Source organism: Camarhynchus parvulus, chromosome 2 (genome assembly GCF_901933205.1).
Source record: "Camarhynchus parvulus chromosome 2, STF_HiC, whole genome shotgun sequence".
Classification (NCBI taxonomy): Eukaryota; Metazoa; Chordata; class Aves; order Passeriformes; family Thraupidae; genus Camarhynchus; species Camarhynchus parvulus.
In genome coordinates, this window is record NC_044572.1 from 77700044 (window position 1) to 77718459 (window position 18416).

Sequence of the window (18416 nt, forward strand, 5' to 3'; positions counted from 1 at the left end):
GTCTTGCATAGGCAGAAGTATATTTTGTTCACTCCCTATAAAAAAATCACTTATTTCTGTAGTGTCACTGAAAATGTCATAATATTTTGGAAGTCAGTTGGCTCTGTCTGACTGATGGCATCACACAGTTTAATTGCTGAATTTATATTTATCTCATACCTCACCTTTTCTTACTTATTTACAATTGATTTTTCATCTTAAACAAGTTATAGAATTTCAGATTAAAACTCTCAAGGGTTAATACTAAGAGCAATACTGTTCAACATCTTCACTAAGGATTTGGGTGATGGGAATGAGTCTGAGTTATGATAGTGCTTGTCAAGGCCCAACTTTAGCCAAGTTTGGAAGAACTGAACGTTTGTACTTGGTATGTATATATGACTGCAATTCAGTCACTTTTCTCGGTAAATACTGCACAGCTCAGCTTGAAACTCATGTCCAGTCTATGGTAAGACTCTGCTGAAAACCCCAGTGAATCTGCACCTGCTCACAAAGCCCCCTGGAAGTACAGATACCTGGAAAAGTGATACTCCATCTACACTAGGGCCAACAAGCTCCTAGAGTCTCCCAAGGAAAAGTGACATGGGATGAGTCAGCCTGGAAGGAGAGCCTCAGTTTGAAGAGGCACAAACAAAGCCACAGTGAGAGAACTTCTTAAAGGCAGTAAATGGAGCAGGAGGGCTGGCTCTGTTTCAGAAGTGCTTAAATTCAGGAAGTTGTCCCACATGAGGAGTGCCCTGGAGGGAAGGAATTCTCTGAGAAAGGTCCACAGATTTCCTTGAAAGATGACATCTAGGTATCTGCCTGGAATACAGAAGGGTGCTGTTAAGAAATAAGAAAACATCAAAGGAGAAAACACTGGTCTAGAAGCACAGGAATAAGATAGAAGCTGCCCAAAATCAAGTATAACTAAACATTGAAAGATTAAAGCATCTTGTAAGAAGTTCTTCAGCTATATAAAAAATAAAAATAAAATAATAATATCACAAGTAAGTAGTAGAGGCATTATCTAGAAATAAAGGTAGATGAAGATCATTTGGGAGTGACAGTATTGCTGAAGAACAAATAGGCATTTTGGCCTAGAATACTTTCAGGCTTCGACTGAAAGAAATATTCTGCATCCTTAGAGAAATAAAGCTTCAAAATAATTTCCCACAGAAATGAAGGGGAGGAGACAAAGTGCTTACAAAAGGGCTCAGCAAGTTAATGAAAAGGATTGCATGAGGCACTTGCTCCCAGAGCAGAGCAGCTGGTCCCAGTATCCTGAAACATCCCTTCAATTCTTTTGCTGTCCTTCAGAAAAAGCCAGTAAAATCCTTGGCCACCTTTATTACAAGGGCCAGTATAACATTCACACACTGTAATAATTTTCAAACCTTTTAAGTGCCATTTAATCACCAAGCGGAAAAAAAAAATCCAGCTGAAGAAATAAGTGTTGATCCTAAAGAACAAAAGCCTTATAGCATTGTTCTACAAAGCCTTTTCTCTTCCAAATACAGTTAATCCATCTCCAAAAATGGACTGAGCTGTATGGGAATAAATCAAGGTTCTAAAATCCCAAATTACTATACAAGTGAAGAGACACTGAAAGCATTTCCTCCATCCCTAATGACTTTGGTCCCAGTTCTGAGATGTGATGAGGGCACAGTTTGTTCAAGTGTATCAATGTTAAAACAGTTTTAGAGAAAAATGGCTGGAAAAGCTTCAGTGGAAGTACTTTATCAATATGTGATTCTCTTGAAATGAGTGTCTTTGAGATAACTGTATAGTGGCCAATCATTTGCCCAATTTTAGAAGTCAGCACAATAGTTGAAGTTTTTCAGAAATACATGTTTGCTATTTTCTGAGAAATGAATGCTTTCTTGTGCATCATATATTAGGAAGACAGTATTAAAAGTGAAAACAAAGTTTCAAATCACAGGAAACAACTGAGAATTCTAAATAGCAAATGAAAATATTTTCCTGTTTGGAGTAGTATCTTATAATGTAAACTATGTTTTTATTTACAGCAAATGTTGATCTCTGTCTCACTCTATTATCCATATTTCCAGACTTAATAAAATCCCACATTTTTCTAAACTTGTACTATGCCTCATCTCCTTGCAAAAAGTTAGAAGTTTGCTTTTATAAAAAAGCTTACTAGATGTATTGGAATGGGAATATAGGCTAAACAAAGGGAAGACCTCTCCCCTCAGTTAAAGAGCAAATTTGACTCTTAGTTAGACACAGACTTAAATTAGTAAACTCAATACAGAATTTAGAAAAAAAGCAGAAATCGAGTAAGTCTTCAGGAATGTATCACTTTATCTATGCTACAAGGCATATGTGGTATGGTGCAAGTTTAGGGGCAGGAAAAGCTGGGTTTAGGGATTTGCAGCATGTATGTACAGGGTTTTCTTTTCAACTGCTGGGGTGTCAAGTAACAAAAACGGAACAATGTAACTGAAGCCTCCATAAATTAAACACTATTCTAAACTGCAATTAAATTGTTCCCTGCTACCAGTTTAACAGTCCCTCCTTGGTTTCATCTTCAGCTTTCTGTGGCTTACATTCCTTGCAGGAATACGTCAATCTGTATAAACCACAGCAAGAATTGTTAAAGCTGTGGTGTCTAGGCAGCTGCATATATCCAGCCAACAGTAATCAAAAGCATAGAAAAAACAATTAAATTTTCTTCTGTATGTATGTTTTAAAAGAACAACAGACTTTACAAGGCCTGTAGAGGACTCAAATTAAGTAAATCAGTCTGCTGGAACTATTAAGCCTGAGTTTGGGCACATGAGCACCATGGTGTAAACTGCCATCAGCCTTGAGTTCTGATCGACTGAGCAGATGGGAAAGAGGCAGGAACACTGTTGTGTTCCTCCTGGGACATTGGCTTTGGGGGAGGGCTAAGCTCTTGAGGAGCTGCCAGGTGCCACAGCTGAATGGGGGCGGCACCCCATAATGGCACAAAGTTAACGCACAGGCAACTGGGGAGAAGGGCTGTGAGGGACAAGCTTCTGAGCAGCCAAAATCTATTGTTTCCAGGACCTTGTGCTGCATTTAAAATGCAAGGATAGCAACAGCAGGGTGAATATTACCCCTTTTAACTGCTGCTGGGGCAAAACCATAAGAGACCATTGAAAGAGGTCTTCGGCAGAAGCTGCAGTGAGCCTGGATGCCTTTGCAGAAAAGCAGGCAAGTGGTGGGGTTAGACCTAGAAGGGATGAACAAAGCCATGCACTGACTTTTAGTAATAGCAACAGATTGATTGCTGAGGAAATTCTCTATTCTCCTGAACTGCAGGAGAAACACGTCCCCCAGATATTTAACACATACTTATCTGTTAGGAAGGCACCAGGCAATTCAGTTTTTGTTTTCAAGTTCATCAAAAGATCATTTTTGCACTGCGCAAAGCATCTTCTCATGTGTCACCCAACTGAACTCTTCACCATCAGCCCACGGTCTGGTACTGGAGGATGCTTTGTGTCAAAACCATTTTACCTGTTCACTATTCAGTCCTACTGTGCTGTTAATCTCTATTAGCTATGGGAAGTAGGAAGATTCATGGAGTTTTCAGCTCTGTTGATGTATATGAAAGTCTTGACATGGCAAAGTCCTTCATATGAGATACTGCAGTAGAATAATTAGCCTGCAATTAACAACTTCTTGAATTGGGCTCATTTAAATCCTATTCAAGCAACCTCTACCATCTGAGACATGACTGAGGTTTCAGAGTTCAAGTGGGTCTCATCTTGGAACCCACTTCTGGGCACATATAAGAATGAGATTTAGATCAGCAAAGCTTAACCAAGAAGAAATAATGTCTGACTCATCTGACAGCCTTCAGTGAGTCAGTAACATTGACTTTTTTAAGCCTTTTTTCTATCTTCAATATTTTTGTAACCTAATTGGTATACCATGGTCTGGATGACTGGAAAACCAGAGTGGCAAAAAAATGTTGGATGGTTTGTCCATTCCTAAAGGGTAGTGATTGCTCGGTTGTACTCCACCCAGGCTAGTATCAAGCACCAGAGGGGTCAATCCTGGATATTCATGTGACCACATCTACCTTACTTCCAAGTTCTGGACTCCCTGACTCCCAGACTGACATTGAAAAATTGGAATAAGTCCGTCAGAAGGGCCCCAATGTCATCAGGTTACTGGAGCACTGACCTGTGAGGATAGGCTGAGGGACCTGGGCTTCAGCCTGGACAAGAAACAACTGAGGAAGTGGCAGGAGAAAAGGGCTAACAGCAGTTTCCCAATCCTACAAGAAGGTTGTCAAGAAAAGAGAAGCACGTTCTTCACAGTAGTGAAGATGTGAGGACAAGAAGCAATGAATGCAAGTTGAAATGAGGCATCTAAATGTTATGAAAGGGAAGGTCTTTTTTTCTGAGGAAAGTCAGTGGAAGAGGATTCTCAGCCACTGGCCTTGGAGGTTTACAAATCCCAACTGGATAAAGACCGGGGAATTTGGTGTGGTACAGCAGGCAGCTCGACTTCTCCACCAAAGTTTTCTTCCAACCTGAATTATTCTGTAATTTTGGAAAATACTATTTATTTTCTTTTACAGGAAAACAACACTGTAAGACTTTATATTCATTGATGTGACAGATTTGCTAGTAGACCTTCATTATCATATGTACACAAACTTTTCCCAAGCAGCTCTCCCTAGCACAGAAAACCTGTATCAAACTCAATGAAAAAACACCATCTGAATTTCCCAGAAGGAACTAGAAATAAAACTCAAGAGTGCTTCATGACATTAAATCATTCATACTATTACCCCATATAAAAAACAGTTGTTTCATGTGAACAAAGCATCCCAATCATGCTGTGGGACCAAAAAAACATTACTGAGGTTCTGTACGACCCACTGGATTCTACTACTTATGGTGAATTAGTTAATTCATCCAAAGGCTTCTTATCAGCAGAGATATTAATCAGAATATCCCTCTCATCTGCTTTTATTAATGAAGTCAGGGAACTACCACCTCATGCATTCAGCACTAGACTTACTTCTGCCCTTACTGAATACTGAGGTCCACAAGATATTCCCTGTAACAAACTTCATACTACAAGGGATAAAGCATCCATGAACAAAATGTGTGCACAAGATTTTAGTACAAAGTCATTAAGGGCAAGTCTACACTCTGGATTTTAAGGAGGAACACAAAGTGTTGACCATTTCATCTGGATTCATTCTTACTGTCACAATGAAAGTGTTGTCTTTTGGGGAAAGAACAATATTTTACTTTTACTGGATATGAGGGAGGGAAGAATATCCAAACCAAAGACTTTTAAAAGATTGCTAAATCCACAGATTTTCCATTTCCATCATTTGCCATGTTTGAGCAGCCACTACAGTTTGGGAGCTATCTAGATAAATGACTCACTTCTGGAGTATTCCAGCTGTCACTGATCTCCCAGAAAGATGTCTGAACAAATGAAAATGCTTTAGCAAGTTTATCTGCAGCCAGAAAATCTCACACTAGTAATTCAATTTTATTGTAAGTGTCAAGATACTGCTAATGTAAATGGACTTTGTCCCTTGGCTCAAAGAATCAATATATCTCAATTTCTGAGAAGACTTCAACTTGCCATACCTAAAAATATTAATTCATAGAAATTCAAACAGCTGACATGGCCCAGCATTACAGTGAGCACATTCCCACTGGTGCTTTTAGAACCCCAACAGCACTTTTGGAATCAGGGTTCTGAAAGCCAGTATCCAGATTTTTATTTTGCAGAAGGGCTGGAATTGCACTTCCATGTGCAGATCTGAGTGGCAGAAACTTTTTCTGCCATGAATGCATTCATGGAGTTTAATACTCTATAGCTGAAGGTCTAAAGTAACATTTAGCTATTTTGTAAGGTGACAATATGTCTTCATTTCAGAGCTGCCTACTCTATACACAAAAACATTCAAAAAGCATTACTTCCATCATGTGAGAGGGAGAAGGAAGCTTTCAATCATTTGCAGATTCAAGTTACTGCAGATAGTTAAACACCTGATTTATGTGTACAGGCACTGTTTGCCCATACACATTACAGTAGAAGGACTTCACATTTATTTTTTGTGGCTCCAATTTTGCTTCAACAAGTCAATTGTGGGTGGAAGTAACCAAATAGCATGTAAAATGCCAAGTAGAGGCCTCTGCAAACTTGGCCCACAGTGTGCATACTTGTTAGTCTTAAGTTTGCTGTTCTCATTTTAATCCTCTGTGCTTCTCACATCTGCAAATTGTTTAGCAAACTTAAGTTCTTCATTTATCCACTTACAACCCAGTCTGCTTTCCTACAATATTTTATCATCAGATTTGTGGAGCCGCTGTTGTTTCACTTCAAATTTAAATTAAGTTAGATAGCAAATGATGCTGATCTTTAAGCAGTGGCCACTAAGAAGATGCAGGCATCAGTAGCAGCATGGTGCTTATTTAAAATACTGCTGCCAGAAATGAGAGGGCAAATTTGAAGGGGAATTAAATGCAGACAGATATTTTAACTCCAACACATCTCAGATCATACTATCTTATTATTTTATCCCTGCAGGTTACATCATGATGAGCAGATCTTATGTGCTTGTGATATGCTAATTACCCAAATTATTTATGATATGTAAGCTTTCAGGTTCTTTCCTAAAACAAAATGCATGACTTGGTATGTTCTGTACCAAATTTCCTGGGACACACAAGGTGTCTTTCTTTTCCTATGATCATTTGACTTGCCCATTAGATAGAATTATTAACACATTGAAACACTAACAATATGGTAATTTTTTCCCTTGCAGAAAGGAGCAAAGTATAAGGGTATCCCTTTACTACAATATAGACAATGTCATTTTTCTGGAAAAAAACCCCAACTATCTAGTAAAAAGCCACAAAAACATTAAATAAACAAAAAAGAAAAGTTTGGAAGCAAACTGCCCACTTTACCAACCAAAACAGAAGATAGAAAAAGAAAAAAAAAATAAATACAAAGGGTCTGATATGCAATGAAACAGAAAGAATCATACCTCACTTCAGATTTTAACAAGTTGCACATTTCCAGACAGCTGTTCTGTTTCAAACAAACAGACAAGGTCTGCCTCAGGATATGAAAGTTTTCTATCAGTATCTTTTTGGCTAGATAGGGGTAATCTGGCATGGAATACTTATATCTGTGTATCCTAATGAATTAGGATTGTATCTCCTATTATACTAGGGAAAAAAAAAAAGAAAAAAAGAGAAAAAAATCACCAAAAAACCTCCACCCCACAACAAATAAAAATAACCCTAACAACAAAAGAACTCCACATAAGAAGGAACCAAAAAATGCCAGGTCACCAACCCCCAAACTTTTAGGAAACAAATTCATCTTTCAAATTAAAAAATGCTACAGGTAACTTTATTGGCACAGCATAGCATTGTTCTTAGAGAGTCTTTCCTTGCAATGGAAGTTTCTCTTGCCTTGCAGATTTGATTTCCAGCTCCTAGATGAATTGCAAAAATTAGTCCCACGAGGTTCTGGGTAATTCACTTGGCTCCCACTGCTCTTCCAACCCTTCCAGGGCTGCAGCCCATCCAAGGCAAGCACAAAAACCCAAGCATATTTGCCATTTGATGTGCTATGTAAGCAAATAACATGTCTTTCTTCTGGAAAGAGATGCAAGTCTGACAACGTATTTCATGCTGCTTAATTTATTTCAGACCTGAACAGCTAAATGACTTAATTGGTCTCAGCAGCTGACCACTGTGATTTGATGGCCACATATGGTCAAACCCTGAGGGAAAAAGAATGCTGGAGTTAGCAGTGCAGCCACAACTTTTAAATGCACAAACAACAGGTGAGAACACAAAATCATCTGGTTACCCAAGACAGGCAGCTGCTGACATAGAAAATGTGGGACAGCTGCTTCCAGTTGGTAGTGTTGACTGTTAGAAAACTAGTTATCCTTGAAAACTTAACATATTTGCAATATATATCCCCAGGAATACATCTGGAAAGGCACAGAGGGATCTTAATTTCCCTTAGAAACAAAATTCCATCATAATTCAGCTTATCTGTAACAGATGCTCATTCTGGAAAAAAAAACCAAACCAACAACGAAAACCCAAAAGCAGTCCACCATGGGATTCCCCATCAAAATTCAACTATAAGCTTTGAATAAAAAAGTGATAATCATGTGTAATTCATAGCAGCTTGGGACTAGATATTGGCCACTCAAACAATACAGAAGAACATGAAGAACATGCTGCTCAACGCAGATGCCAGCTGAGTACTGCCACCAGACGAGGAACCTGGGGATTTGAATTCAGATTAAAAATCTGTGCTTTAAGACTTGAATTCTGCATTTGTTTTGGACAACAGACAACTCCTCTCTTTCCATGAAAAACACAAGCTACTCATCAGAAAAATGTTCATATCTAACAAAAGGAACAGTAGCTGACTAGTGGAAGAATTAGTAATTGATGTCTAAAAAGAGAAAGCAGTTTAGGTATAGAAAACAAATTGCTGCAAATTTACTATAAGACTTCTTATTCTATATTTGCTGAAACCAACTCTCCAATACTGAATTATAGATCTATTTTCCTCTCCTGAAGAGTAAAAGAAAATACAAAACTGAAAAAAGATTTTAAAAGATTCACCAACAGGGTTTAAAATAACCAATAATAGCAGAGTGAACAAATGGCTTAAATATGGTAACATGATGGAGAGATAATTTTCTGTCAACCATAAAGTGTAGTTTGACATGAATGTTATTGCTGGCAATAGGCACCCATAAATAGGATCATCAAGAGCATGCTAGTGCGCCAGAAGGAGTCATTGCCAATCAAACAAATTCAGCCCTTGTTTCTTCCCCAGTTCCCTCACTATATTCAACAGCTCTGCAAGAAGAACGACAACCCTGAGTTCTAACTAGCTTCAATGTACTTGGAGAGTACCTTCCTGCAACCTCCTCGAGCACAAAGCAAGTAAAAAAGCCAAAGTCTGTCTTTTCAGCATGGAATTTATTTCAATTTCACCTGTCCAGCTCCACAGTTCCATCCCTCATCTGGTACTGCAACATTAATATGGAAGTTGGGATTTTATTTCAACTACAGCGCTGTGAAAGAGCAGTGTTTACTGGCTGCACAAGGACACCAATCTCACCTGAGCTACATTCAAAATTACAGGCAACAGAACAGAACCAGAAAACCTCAAACAGAAATCAGAGAAACTCTCTTAAAGGCCATGAGGGTCAAAAACATGAGTGGGAATCCCTTCTTCCAGTTTCCTTCCCGTATTTCTATGATGTTCTGCTTGGATGTGCCAAATAGATTTAGCTTTTGACGGGTCAAAACAGAGGGAGTTTCTTCTAGGATAAATAAAAACAGGGGTACTGGGAGTTGGAACAAATCTGAGAACAGTAGGTACTTTTTAAACCATGAGTTAATTCTGTACAGAAGCAACACAATTAGATAAGACCTTTCAAAGCAATCTAAAGTCATTAAACAACCAAATCCTGCAATGAAACAAGGCCTCAGGTGAATTACTGTCATCATCTGACCTTTATGGAGACTAATTGCAAGCTTAACACTTGTTAAGATGTTTTTATAGCATTTAAGAAGCAGGGGCAAAAATCTGAAGTGATGCTTGAGTTTGCAAACATATATCAAGGACTTAACTTTTGGCACAGATAAGTGAAACTTTGAAACTAATGTCAAGCCTAGCAGCTGACCAATTTAGCTGTAAAGGCACTTTGGACTTCATTCACCTGAAGTTATGGCTGAGTAGCCAATACTGAAGAGAAATATCTCAGCATAAGGAAACCATTGATCATAACAATACTTCCTAGGTCATAAAAATATGATTATACTGACACAAGCCTGTTCTAAATCAACACTAAGTGTTGGGGTTTAATACTATTTATGCAGCAAACACACTCACTGAGAATTATGATCTACTTTGTTTATGCTCGTTTCGAATGCTTTTCTCCTCAAATGATTTACAGTTTCATATTTTCTTCTAAGGCTCAGTTCCTAGAATTCTCAAACTGCTCCAACTCAGCCACTTCCAGATAATCCATCAGTTGTTTCAATAAAGTTGTGGATTTACAATGCCCACTCAGCGTTCCTATCACTGACTCACATTCTCATAGGCAAGTAAATTCTGACCAGTAACAATTTCACCCCAAAACTGAGCCCTACATTACCTGCACAAGGCACCTTGCCAGCATGCATGCCAGCACCAACTGGGCATCCAAATTTAACCCCCTCCCAGGAGCCACTTTAAAACCTTTTTGGAGATTCCAACCTCTAGTCACACCTAGTCCTGCACTCCTCAAACATCCAATCTCCTTGAAATCTCAAATCAGCTGGACAATACCAGGAATGCAGGTAACACATCTGCCTTCCCTGACATTTCCTCCTGCCTTACACAAAATATCTCCCACCTTAAAGCAGCTTTGCAAATTCCACTCCTGCTAGAGCCAGGAAGAACTGGGAAACACAATGCACACTCAACCTGAGAGAGATTAAAATAGAATATGCTAGCTGCATCCATGTTGACACTGGAAAACCATCCATCTTTCCCAACATAGAGCCAAGGCATCTACAGAAGGCCCTCAGAAGCCAGAGTATTGCTCTGCAGATCTTTGAATCTCCACAAACCAGAAAGACTGCTCTCTAACATTGATAAACAAACACAATCTGAAATATTACCACCTTTAAATAGCACTGAAAAAGGACTCCATGGTACTGCTGTCTTGAGTGGCTGTCACAATGGAACAGATTGAAAGAGCAACACCTAAACATTCATGCATACATCATAGGTTCTATAAGGAAACAAAAAAAACCAAAAAACCACAAAACCAACCCTGATAGAATCACTACTCTTTTCCCTTCAATCTTTTAATGCTTTCCTATTGAGTTCTTCACTAATGTGTGCAGAATACCCAACTATTGCTATAAATTCAGGTGTTAGTTTGCTACAGTTCCACTTTTAGTTTGCTAAAGACGTGCTGCAGTTGGAACAGTTGCTTTTAAATTAACTTTTGTAATTTGCAATCATTTCTATTGCCTGTTTTCTTACATTTAAGTTTTAGTTTTTTCTCTTTAGTGTAAGAGAAAATTAAGATGTCTGCTATAGTAATATACAAAATACTTAGGCTTGCACATAGGCTCCATCACTTGAAGATGTGATAGGTGGATTTGAGCTGTAACTACAAAAGTCCACTGATCACCCAGTATTTCAAAGAGGAAACCCTCTTAAATCTTGCATGGTTGGCATGATCACAAAATGTAAAGAAACACCAGGAAATAAAAATAGGAAAGTGTAGATTGGTGCCATTGCTCCCAGACATGAGCAGGTTATGGTGTTAACATATCCATTCAATTTGCTTGAATGTCTGAATCCCCATACAATCCTCCTCCAAGCACAGTGTGTGGTTAGCTTTTAAATGGACCAGTCTTTGCTTCTCATATACATATCACTCATCTGATCATACAGCTTAAATGTGAATTGCACCATTTTTTTCCAAACAACTCCCTTAAGATTCATGCCATTCACATTACTAATAGGCATGTTCATTTTACTCCTCAGTTTCTTGCTAGTATGTTAGGCCTAGTAGCTTCTAAAAAGTTAACCATAACAATACTCTCCAAAGTTAAACTTCTTCCAATTCAGTCAATATTCGAGTCTTAAAAACAAACAAACCAAAACCAAAAATAAAAAAAGCAAACAAAAAAGGAGGGGTTTTCCATTATTTTACTACCTCAATGTGACTAAACCAAGTATCCTACATCATTATGCTATATCCACTTTGTATAAATGCAAACAAGTCCATTAGATAAAAGGCATGTGTGTGTGTGAGTGAAATCAGGCCCATCAGTCACTACATAGCTTACACATACAGAAATATGCTAGCAATGCACTGCTCAGCCACTTCAAAACACACCAAAGCAAACTGCATCAGCTGCTGAACACAGACTGATAGCAGGGAAATTCCTGAGTTAAGAAAGCAATGCACACAGACTCCTTTTTCTGCCTGTAATGCCTCTGAGAATAAACTGTATATCATTGTTAAATAAATTACAGCTCATTACCAAGTCATATAATTCACCTTCATGAGAAACAACAAAAATGCCATGTACTAGTAAGAATAATTCCCTGTGCCTTCTTACTTCTAGAGGTTCCCCTCTAATACTTATTTCATACACCCATTACATTCCTAGCAAATGCTCAGATACACCTTAATTCCTGCAGAGCGAGTGCCATCCCTCTGAGTATAAAGGTCAAATTTTGCTCTTTCATCAAAGCAATGCCTTGGAAGCCCCGAGTAAAACTGACATAATACGAACAAAACTGAACCAAAGGGCTTCATATATTGTTAATCAGCCAGTCTGCCAGCTGTGCTACTGGAGCAAATTAGGTTATCTGCCAATTCTTGAGCAGGTATGTGCTCTCCACATGAAGAACCAAGGCTCTTGAAGCCAGAGGATTATGCTTAGATAGCTTCTATACTACTTACACTACAAAACATTTTCTCAGGCAGACTATATATGGTCAGGGAGCATTATCTGGCTGATGCAGATTTAGTAATGTAGGTCCCCACATTAAGACAAAAAGAGTTTTTCTTAGAAGCAGCACTAAGCAAAACTAATGAATTTAGGGGCACATAGCATTCCAAGTAGGATTGAACCCTACATCACAGGTTTTTGTGAGGTTAGTGCCTGATACAACGGTTTCTACAAAACACTGAACATTGCTCTGCAAGTAGAGGGTGAAATAGGATTTCACAGCTTCCAGCTGATCTTAGAGAAAAAACAATAGCAAGATTCATGGACCTTTTTGTTGTTTCCAGCTAACGCTGCCGAATTGATCCCAACTGTTTAAGATTGTTTTCTTCTTTATCCGAAATAAGACTTTAGCTTATTAATACACAAAATTTTGAAGTATTTAGTCTGCTCAAAGCAATGTAGATTTCATTTCTTAAAGACCTGATACTGCTTTGGTCTCTGCTGTCATATTCAGAAAACCCATCCATTGTGTTGTGCACCACAGGAGAACTGCGTCAATGATAATAATCCAAACAGCATTTTTCCTACACACAAGTTGCTGCACACTTTTAGAAAACACATCCTGGTAACTTCCCACCAGAAAGGATAACGATAGGTTCCAAGCTAAGCCACACAGCAAAAAATTTACATAAAGTCTTTCATCTACTAGAACAATATTGTTCATTTAAATAATTTACTAGATGCACAACTAAGACATTACTTCAAAACTCGTGCACAAACCCTGAGTCAGTTGGGAGCTTTCATCTACATGGCCTGTTCTGAAATCTGGTATGAGATGAGTGCTGAGGAATAAAATTTGTCACAAGGCATTTTTGCCATGTAGTTTTGCATGACTGAAATAATTTTTTCACCCTACACTCACTGACAGTTGTATTAAATCTGATGAATATGACCATTTCCACTATATGTCAGATTCTAGTGAAACGTGAGTTTTCAGTGGTTCAAGAACTGGAGCTGTCAAATATAATTTAAAACTGCACCCAAATAATGACACAACATTACTTCAGTATTTCAAAGATGTCTTAAAATAAGACTCCTTAATAAAATATCCCCTCTTTGCATGAGTGAAGTCCCATTAGAAACCCCCACTAATTAATAGCTTATATTCTTAAAAGAATTTTTAAGAAGTCTCAGATTTCAGACTCTGAATTGAGATAAAGCCCCAGAGGCAAACTGCAGGTTTAATTTAGTGTAAGAAAGTCTCATAATTTTCATTAAGCATGTTATCTGGAGAGAGAACTGATGACTTCCAGAGTACAAAGCCCTTGACTTCCAAAAACCTACCGTTCTGTCAAGTCTCTTCGTATCACCCAAGAAAGAGGCAAGAGCAGAATAGCTTATGTTCCATGTCAGAGCTGCTCAAAATTTTTACTTCTCCTGTCATGCATGTTTCCTTCTTACTGAATCTATTCTGAATAGGAAGCACAATTCATGTGGACAATGTAATTGCTTAATTATTGCAGCCTGCTTACCTTCCAAAGCAAACAAATCCAAAGGAAATCAGAGGAAAACAGAAAGCAACTGATTGCATCTATTGAGCCAGAGCATTGAAAACAGTGGAAAAAAACAAATAGGATAATCATCAAAAGATATTTTTCTAGTACCAGTGCCACAGAATTCATAAAATGTTTAAAGGAAACTTTCAGATTAGCATTTGTTAGTTTGTGCTCATGTCTTCCGCTCCCCTTCCTCCCCCATCTTACTCTGTGGCAATGTCTGTCTGGTAAAACCTTAGCAAGCACAGATGTATACTCTTTAAAACTAACCTATGAATGAAAGTTTATTCCTAGGCAACCTGACTATGGCAATAATAGTCACTACCGGTCTTCTACAAGACTTTAACCACAGCAGGACATATCAGGACCAGCGTCTTTGTTCCATCCTCAAAGAGACTCTTCATTCGACCAATACTGCCCATTGAGGGCCAAATGGGAATACAATTCTTTTGTGCAAGGTGCTTCAGGAAGAACACACTCTACCCACTCACCATTTTTGGCCAGTAGCAGTCTGAGCTAAGTTTGAACTGCTGTTTTAAAGACAGAGCTAAAACCACCAAAAATACAGCTGAGTTTCCTTTTTCTTCAATTCATGTTAAACAAGAAAGGTAAGCCCTGAACTCTTCATGCTTAATGTGCAGCATTACTCTGCACATGTGTCATGCTTGTACCTCCTCTTAGGATTTGGACAGAATTACATACAGTAATATTCTTAACAAGTGCTACTGTTTGCAGACTCTCATTAAACAGTTAATTGAAATTTCTGAAAAAAAGCAGCATGCTGAATAATTCTCCATTCTCTTATCACAAACATAGGCTTAAGCATTTCAAAGAGTCAACTCTGCAAACTGAACTAGTCTGAACGGGAAGCTCCATTTGTTTTTTATTGTACAACCTTCAGAAAAGGCTGAGCAAGGTAACATTATTCTCGAAGCAGTACTTGTGCAATTCCTTTGAAAGCCATAATCAATGGCTGCCAATTAAATAAATTTCTGCCAAAAATTCATTATTTCACAGTATAATAAAAAAAATTGGTAGGGCATGCCATATTAATACATCTTTCACACAATACTTTAACTCAGTGATACTTCAGCATGAGAATTAAATAGCTTATGAAAAACACTGTCCTCTTTCTTTAAGGCAGTGCTACCACCAACATGCACATGGCATGATACCCACCTGTTCTCTGTTCTGTTCCAAAGCAGCCCCTACATCAAGACATTTCCATCTTTGCTGCCTGAAACAATTACAACAACAATGTAACACTGGACCTTCTCTTTCCCCAAAATGGGACAGAGGAATTCCCCTCTTCAGTGCGAGAGACCACCAGGTAATACTGGTTTTGGAGCAGAGCTCTCAGTGGAAGTCTCAGTCTGAAATGGACCTACTTCTCTCTGTGGGGAGTGGGAGGATTTGAAGAAACCAGGCAAATGGTATTTGACCTTTGCTCTTAAAACAAGCAGAAAAAACCCCAAAAGCCTGAAACTCACTGGGTGGCATATGTAGACCCTTTATCCAAAGCTTTGTTTTTCTCCTTCATTAATGTTTGAACAGTCAGAGAAAGCAACATGCAAGAAGGAAGTTTTATTGTCCAGCTATCTGACACTGCATGCTCCCTGGAGGTTTCCTCTCAGATTATCCTGTTGTGCTTAGCTGGGTCACAATATGTTTCTGTAAAATATTTCACTATACTCAGAAAAAAAGCCTTAACAGCAGAAAATGACCATGAATAAATGTCAGGCTGCTTTTCCTAAAACGTAGCAGAAATTAATTTGATTGGCAGTGTTTGAAATACCCCATCACCTGCTAGACTGGCAGCTTTTGAGTCAAACACAGCAAGTACCTCCAAGCACTCTGCAGTTATCCAGCCCTGAGATAATTATCACTGCTAGATTATGTCAGTGCAACCAATAAAATAAGTTTATTTGAAGCTTCTGTTTACATACAACCCCTAAGGTACTCTCATTTTGAAGAGGTTGCTCGAAAATGGTGTCAGCATAGCTTCAGCATTAAGAGATACATCTTCAAGCAGGGCTTCTCTGACCTGACCTAATAAAATAACTTATCCACAAATGCAAGCAATATTTGTAGAATCCCTATGCGATCTTAAAACAAGAGTCATTATTTTTCCATACTTGCAAAAGAGAATTGATATTTATTTTAAATACTTAAATGCATCCTCCCTCTTTTTCTCTGCAGGAAAAGCCTATCATTTTCACAGCTGAAAGCAATAATTTCTAAATGGGAAAACATTTCCAAACAAGAAACTTCTGATTATCACCAAGCTGCTCAATTTTGTTTGGGTTTTTTTGTTCCCCTCCTCCACAAACAACCATCTGCAAAGAGGGTGGAATTAGGTGTGTGTAAGAACACACATTTACAGGCAATAAGCTCTTCAAAGCATGTATATTTTCTCCAAAAAGCACCATTAATACAGATCACATTTGGCACAAGTGTGCTTAGGACAGAAAAAGTCCTTTTCTCCTAGCATTTGGGAGAGGAATGTGAACATCTTTCAAAGTCTTACTTATTGGGTCATAGCAATGATCATATTCTTCTTCATAAAAGGCACAAATCAGAGGCTAGTTTCTGCAAGAACCATCTTTCCCCTAAATGTTCTTAAAGGCTGAATTCTGCTAACTGAAAAGATTAGTGCTGGCTCCATACAGGCTCTTCTCCTCTGCCAGTCCCAAGGCTGTTCTTACAGGCAACCACCAAGCAGTAACCATGCAGCCAAAGATAACCTAGAATAAGCCCAATCTCTTCTCACAATCTTGTGCCTACACAGATGTAAATATTTGGCACCCCATTCATATCAGAGCAATAGCAAACAATTCCTGCACTAGTCTATTACCAAAATGCTTGAAAACTTGGACAAGACGTATCAGAGGCAAAGGCCTGAAGGATGGAAGCAAACTTGATATAACACAGAATGTCATAAAATATAGATCCATTAGTATCATGGCAAAACCAGAATACATGCAGCTGTCCAGAAAATAATCAGGAGGTTACACTAATTACAGCCCTTTTCTCTGCTTGACATTTCACCACAATACAACGACTACTTTTCAGCTGCTGATAGGACTTATACTAGATTTTCCTGATTTGAACAGAATGATAGCGAAGTGCATTAAGAGACTTGCTTTTCTATCAGGTGTCAGAGAAGAACACAACTCCATTTTCACAAAAGACATTCCAGGCAGATTACAGACATTTACAGATGCAGCCAGCTAGAAAAACTCAATGGGCTGGGCTGTAACCTCTTCCCTTCTAGAAGGAAGAGATGAAAATAGTGGAAAGATTCCCCTCCACCACCCCAAAAACATCATATCAAGTTGGTGGACTAGGTCCTTGTGTTTTAAGTCCTAGAGGACATAATGTTCTCAAAAGTGGCAGAATTGACTCTGAGAAAAAATGCAGTAGCAGAAAATGCAGTTTACTAATTTTCTGCCAGCTCATTATGTTTATCACTAACACCTACAAGTCATGCCTGGCTGAAGTCTCTCAGTGTTTTTATCCCTTTTCCCTCACTGTCATAAACTGGTTATCATACAAGGGTATATATAATTTTACATTGACAGTAGGAAAGGTGATTGCTCTGGAATAATATCTACAATACATTCTTTATCAGATAGGAAGTCCTTTCCTACAAATACAGCCCTCACAGAGCAAATGGTCCAAAGAGAGTTGACAATAACTCAAGAGTTGCTATTATGGAGAAAGTCTAATTTCTCAGCTTTATCCAAAACAAATCCACCCAGAATGAAATTTCACGAACTGGATTCTTAAGACACCAGTGAACATTTCTAAACCATTAACTAGGTTCATGGCTTTAATTCTACAGAAAAAATAAGGTATTTCAAAAGCTTAACCACAAGCAATTCTCAATACCTCTAAATATTAGTAAGAAAAGCCCAGTGACCCTCCATTCTGAAGTACACCCATTTAAAATTCATATTCATGACAAATAGCCACAAAGAAAAGAAACAGATCCACAATGGATGTAAATTCTTTCTGCAGCTGGCACAAGGACACATCACCACTGGAGAGAGAACATTCCATTTTTCAACATCTACAGACATCTGGGGTTTCACTGTGGCCAGGAAAGTGCAAGTTTATGTGGAGTATGCTTAGATCTACCAGAAAAAATAAGAAAAGAAACAAAAAAATAAAGTTATACTGTAGAACTTGGACAATTGAGACAATAGTTTAACCCAGATACCTCATAGAATTGGCACCTCCAAAAGAATCCAAGTAAAATCATGGTGTGAGGTAATGCTATGCTTGTCCTTTCACCAAGAAATTTGGCTCTACATAGCTTCAGAGCATAAAGAGCATAAACTTGCAGACTGGAGGCAGGAAAAAACATGGGTGAGTTACTTATCCACAAGAACTG

At 38.4% G+C, this 18416-nt stretch overlaps 1 protein-coding gene across 2 annotated transcripts in view; it reads right to left on the bottom strand.

Annotated features, from left to right (window-relative positions):
- FBXL7 (F-box and leucine rich repeat protein 7) overlaps positions 1 to 18416 on the bottom strand; it is a 172651-nt gene that overhangs the window by 85753 nt on the left and 68482 nt on the right. The window lies entirely within an intron of this gene.